Source organism: Aulonocara sp. 'chitande type north' Nkhata Bay, linkage group LG14 (genome assembly GCF_057382095.1).
Source record: "Aulonocara sp. 'chitande type north' Nkhata Bay isolate Kocher_YH1m ecotype deep benthic linkage group LG14, A_spYH_male_GT1.1, whole genome shotgun sequence".
In the NCBI taxonomy this organism is placed as follows: domain Eukaryota; kingdom Metazoa; phylum Chordata; class Actinopteri; order Cichliformes; family Cichlidae; genus Aulonocara; species Aulonocara sp. 'chitande type north' Nkhata Bay.
In genome coordinates, this window is record NC_141357.1 from 26,263,174 (window position 1) to 26,269,173 (window position 6,000).

The window sequence follows — 6,000 nt, forward strand, 5'->3', positions numbered from 1 at the left end:
TTTCCACTTTTCATCTTCCTGATTTATCTGATATTTCCGAGTTAATATGTAAATCAAAACCTGCCACATGTCATCTTGACCCCATGCCCACGGGGCTTGTGAAATCCTGCCTCTCTTCTTTACTCCCACTCATCTGTGCTATCATTCACTCTTCTCTCACCACCGGTATCGTTCCCTCCTTATTGAAGACTGCTCTAGTCACTCCTATACTGAAAAAACCTTCTTTAGATCCTAACAACTTTAACAACCTCCGTCCGATTTCCAATCTACCCTTCATTTCTAAGATACTCGAAAAAGTGGTTGCAGCTCAACTACATTTACACCTGGTTAATAATAACATCTATGAGAGATTTCAATCTGGTTTTCGCTCATGTCACAGTACCGAAACTGCTCTACTTAAAGTCACTAACGATCTCTTAATCGGAGCTGACTCTGGTCTTCTCACCATTCTCGTCCTTTTAGATCTGAGCTCAGCCTTTGACACCATTTCTCACTCTGTCCTTCTAAGCAGACTTTCCTCTCTCGGCATCTCTGACACACCCCTCGCCTGGTTTCAATCATATCTCCTCGACCGTTCCCAGTTTATTCAACTAAGATCATTCCGCTCTCGTCTATTCCCTGTCACCTCTGGTGTACCCCAAGGCTCAGTTTTAGGCCCTCTTCTCTTTATAATATACATCCTCCCTCTAGGTACCATCTTCCGCAAATTTGATCTTCAGTTTCACTGTTTTGCTGATGACACCCAGTTATATCTCTCTTGCAAACCTGATTCCTCCCTCCCACCTTCTTCCCTTACAGAATGTCTATCCGAGTTAAAATCCTGGTTTACCTCTAATTTTCTAAAGCTCAATGAGGATAAAACTGAGATCCTCCTTATTGGCACCAAATCCAACCTTTTGAAGGCAAACCATTTCTCACTCACCATTGATAACTCCACGTTCTCCCTTCTCCTCAGGTTAAGAGCCTTGGTGTCATCCTAGACAGTACACTTTCTTATAAATCACACATCAATAACCTCACCCGTTCTGCCTACTTCCATCTACGTAACATTAACAGATTGCTTCCTTCTCTTTCCACCCAGTCCATTCTTGTACATAGTCTTGTTACCTCCCGTATTGACTACTGCAATTCTCTTCTGCATGGTCTCCCCCAAAAATCCCTCCATAAGCTTCAACTGGTTCAGAACTCTGCTGCTCGCATTATCACCAGAACCCCCTCCTACCAGCACATCACCCCTGTTCTTCAGGAACTTCACTGGCTCCCTGTGAAATTCCGGATAATTTTCAAACTTCTTCTGCTCACCTTCAAGGCCCTTCATAACCTCGCTCCTTCTTACCTTTCTGACCTGTTAACCACCACTTGTTCTGCCCGTTCACTTCGTTCTTCTTCTTCTGTCCAGCTTACTGTACCTCCCTTCCGCCTCACCACCATGGGAAGCAGAGCTTTCAGCTGCTCTGCTCCCAGGCTGTGGAATTCTCTGCCCCCTGAAATAAGAAATATTGGTTCTCTCCCCCAGTTTAAATCCCAACTCAAAACTCATCTGTTCAAATCTGCATATTCACTGTGAATACACTGTTTGTTCATTTTATCTTGTGCTTTATTTTATTGTTCTTATTCTGCCATTGTTTTACTAATTGTTTTATCCTATTGTAAAGTGTCCTTGGGTGACTTGAAAGGCGCTCATAAATAAAATTTATTATTATTATTATTATTATTATTTGTCTCTCAGAAACAGTTCATACCTTCTCTTCAACTCATTCATGTCACCTAAAAGGTAAACCTCTTTCTCCATCACAGCTCTGATGATTCAGTAAGGACATCTCCTGGTTTCATCTTCATGTTTCCCACTCACCACATATTCAAACCGATATCATGACCAGCAGGTTTACAGCTGTGGCTCCAGCAAACATCAGCTGATACTAGAAATTAATATTAAATAAATTCTAACAACAGCTGATCAAGCTTAAACGTGCTGCTGTTATTTACCGCAACATCCGCTGGTTTCCTCTTTCTGGCGCAAAGTGGGCGATAAATAAACAAGAGAGAAAAGCCGATCAGCTGATCATTGATCAGTTTCATGATTAAAGTAGAAACAGGAGAGGGAGGGGAGAGAATGAGAGAAGAAGAGGCAGCTGTGCAGCAAAGACACAGAATAACTCCAGCTTTGTGTCTTTTTTATTGTAGCTGAAGTCCGGGACAAACTGTGTTCCTTTTCACCTCAATACGAAACGCGTAATATTTTCTCTGAATACGAGACGATTCCGTTTTTTACGGAACGGTTGGCAACTCTAATAATTAACCCTATGAACAAAATAAAGTTCATTTCTTTGTTTGTAATATGCAAAAAAAAACATGTTTTAAATTCTCGATGATACAATATACATTTAATATTAATTTAATGTGATCCTGGCTATAGTCTCAGTTCTGGTTATAGTAAAGTGAACAAAACCATGTCCCCCATCAAACCCCCAAATATGTTAGTATGTCTGTGAAGGTTCTCTGTCCAGGTCATTGTAGTCTAGGAGCTTGGAAAGAAAAGCGTCTGGACTTCTTTAAGTTGCTTTAAGACATTTCACTTCTCATCCAAGAAGCTTCTTCAGGTCTAAGGGGACGTGCCCTATGGGAGTGTCCCCAAAGATGGACATGAACCCCATGTTGATCCTCTACATAATCACATGAGCCAAGGTGTGAAAATGGGTGTGGATCACAATCAGCCAAGGTTTCGGGTGAACCCACTGTGAAACCTAGCCCCACCCTACCATGTGATTTCCTGATGTCCAAAGGACGTTAAGGCGTCTGGGAGGGAATCTCGAAAATGGATTAAAGATGGCAAACAGTGCATGCCGTAAACCACTGCCTCTGTTCAAAGATAGTCGTTTACAGTAGACATAGATGGCTTCTTTCACTCCTCTTTCAAACCATCTGTCTTCTCTGTCCAAAATGTGAAGATTGGCATCCTCGAAAGAGTGACCTTTGTCTTTAAGATGCAGATGACATCCCAGTCTTGTCCTGTTGACGTGGCTCTTCTATGTTGTGCCATGCATTTAATGTAGAGGGCTGAGCATTCCTTGCTACACTGTACAACATATGCTCCGTTGCTAAGTTTGTGTTTAGGACTTCTGTCTTCTCAAGCTTCTTGTGCTGCTTCTTCCTGATGTTGCTACACAGCAAATTCAAAAGTGTTAAATGTTTTGGTGTTAATAGTCTTCTTGCAAAAGTAGAGTTAATTTTACTCTAAGCAGAGTCACATTCTTTTAATGTAACTCTGAGGTGTAAAATGATAGTAGTTAAAATAGAGTGTTAAAAATGAGTGCTTCTATGTCAAATCTGGAGGTGTTACAATGGAAACATTAACTCTTGACCTCTTAACTCTGAACTCCTACAGGGGCTATGACACCAACAGAGTAAATTCACAGACTCCGGCCCCAGCACGGCTCCAATCGAAGCTGAAGTGAAGCCGTTTCAGAACATTTTGCTCTACATATTTGAGTTGTTTGCCATGCTTGGTAAGTCATTTTTTCAAAGATTGTTTCAATTATTATTATGAGCTTTTACTTCTGTGGCTGTTTGGAGTTGAGACAAAGCTGTGTGAAAGGCATTAGCCATGTTGCTCGCTGATAGCATAATATTCTGTTTTAGCTAGCTGAAAGGTATTGTTTGCGGGCAAATACCACAGCCTTGAAAAAAAGCTTGCATGTGAATTTTCAGTCAAACTTTTGGTCAAATACACCTAAAACAATGTGTAGAATGTGAAATGTTGGTATAATGGTGCTACTTGAAGCCTGAAAATGATCTCCCATAAAAAAAAAAAACACGAGCAAACAGCAGTAGCAGGCGTCCTGACTGGGTTCTACATTAGCATAGATCCCTCCAGAGTTTTGTGCACACGGTTTAGGTAAAAATTAAAAAGGTTGAGGTTTTACATTTAGTTCAGTATTACCTGTTGCCTGTGTCTTTGTCTTTTGGGAAAATACTTTACACAAGTAATGGCTCAAAAAGGATTCCTTTTTTTTTTTTACTGTGCTGCAATTGTTTACTGGATTATTTGTGCCATTAATTAGTGTCAACTAATTTTTATTCAATCTCCGCACAGGATATGCTTGTGAAGATGGAATATGGGGGAGAGCAGAAGTGCGTTGAAGTTCCACAAAGGGATGAATGAAGGACATGGATATTGTATTGAAGAAATAAGTGATGAGAATGCTGTTATTTGCATTTACCATGTCAGACCTTTTGATAAACAAAATTCTAATGAAAGTGAGAACATGTACACTGTTACATCTTTCAGAAAATGTTTTGAAATTGTGGTGCACAGTTCAGAATAAATGTTTTTCAAAAACCATTGCATCTTTTTAGTAAATGTTCATTTCCAAAAGAAATTTCTAGAAGTTCAGAACAGTAAAATTCCCGCTTTTTAGAATGAATTAGAAGATAACTCTTACGTAGTTAAACTAAAATACTCTTTGAGAGTTAATATATAAACTCTTAACACCAAGTGTTAAATTATCAACTCCAGACAGATTTGGTGTTTAACACTAAATCAGAGTTAACGTACCAACTCTCCAAAAAGAGTTAAATTAACACTCTCTGGTGTGGACCCATATAGACACTTTAATAGTGTTGAAATCAAATCCAACAGTGTTAATTTGGACATGCTGGATTTGCTGTGTATCATTCAGAACTGGTACATCTATCACTACGACCGTTTTCTTCTGTTTGTATACCACCTCTACGTCCAGTTGCTTAGTCACCACCATTTTGTTCATCTGTATCTGGAAGTCCCACAGGACTTCTTACAGGACCCTTAGCATTGTCATTTTCCACCACCCTAGGGGGTGTCTTGCTTGGTAGTTTCCAAGTCCATACCTGGACAAGCAAGCTGTCCATACCTGGACAGCTTGCTGTACTTCTTAGGCACCTTCTTTGTCGCACCTTTCTGCAGCTCCAATAGCTGGCTAACCTCTCTCCATGCTACCTTGATCTTAGACTCTAATCTCCTTCTCCATTGAGGGTACTGCTCCTTGTAGCTGTTCAACTTATAACTCATTGATCACTGCTGCCGTGACGTAATGGTAATGGTGACGGTAGGTATTGTCCGTAGTGCTGCATTCAAATGAGACACGCCCATAAGATCTTGTGGGATTTCAAGATACAGACATTAACCCTTTAAGACCTACCATAGAACCAAGTCCGCCAGAGCTTACTTTATATTTTTACATGCTGTGGAGCCATTTTTGGGAGCATTTCAAGTTGCTATACAACCATTATAGCCCAAATTTTAATAATATGTATGCATTAAGTCCATAGTAACTACATAAATTGCAAAAAAGTGCAATAAACTACAAAAAATTTGAAAATCGTCTTTGTTTTTTTCTACATATGTTTCTACTTACAGAAATTTAAGAGGTTTATCCCTCAAAACTTTAAATACAAAAAAGTTGCAAAAAACAGTTTACAACAACAGGAAATTTATTTTGAGTGTCTTTATAGTTTTATTTTTGAGATACACCAATTTTTATATACTGCAGAAAAAACAATCCTATAATGTAAATTTGCAGAGAAAACAGCATCGGCATAAAAATAAACTATTTCCAGCAGTGCAATTTGAGTTCTAAGCATCCCAGAAACTATTCAGAAAAGCATAAAATCAAACATGACTTTTAAAAACACCAGTAAAGGCTTATAAGGCCTACAAGTAAAAAACGACATTTTCCACAAAAATGACGTCACCTCCGGTTTCAGGGAGGTAATGGCGGACATGCGATAGTTCACACTGATGTCTATTTCAATGTAGGAAGTGTTCCGAACAGCTGATTGGATCAGCAAAGTGTGTTTCTGGAATATTATGTTTTTGTTCCTGCAAGAGCTTTTTATGCAATTTTTGCAAAGCTTTATGTGGAAGGAAACCATGAACTAGGACAAGCTGATGGCATAAGATGTAAGTACAACTCATTTGGTTTCATATGCAAAAAAAATTATTGCACTAGCTTATGTGGTTCC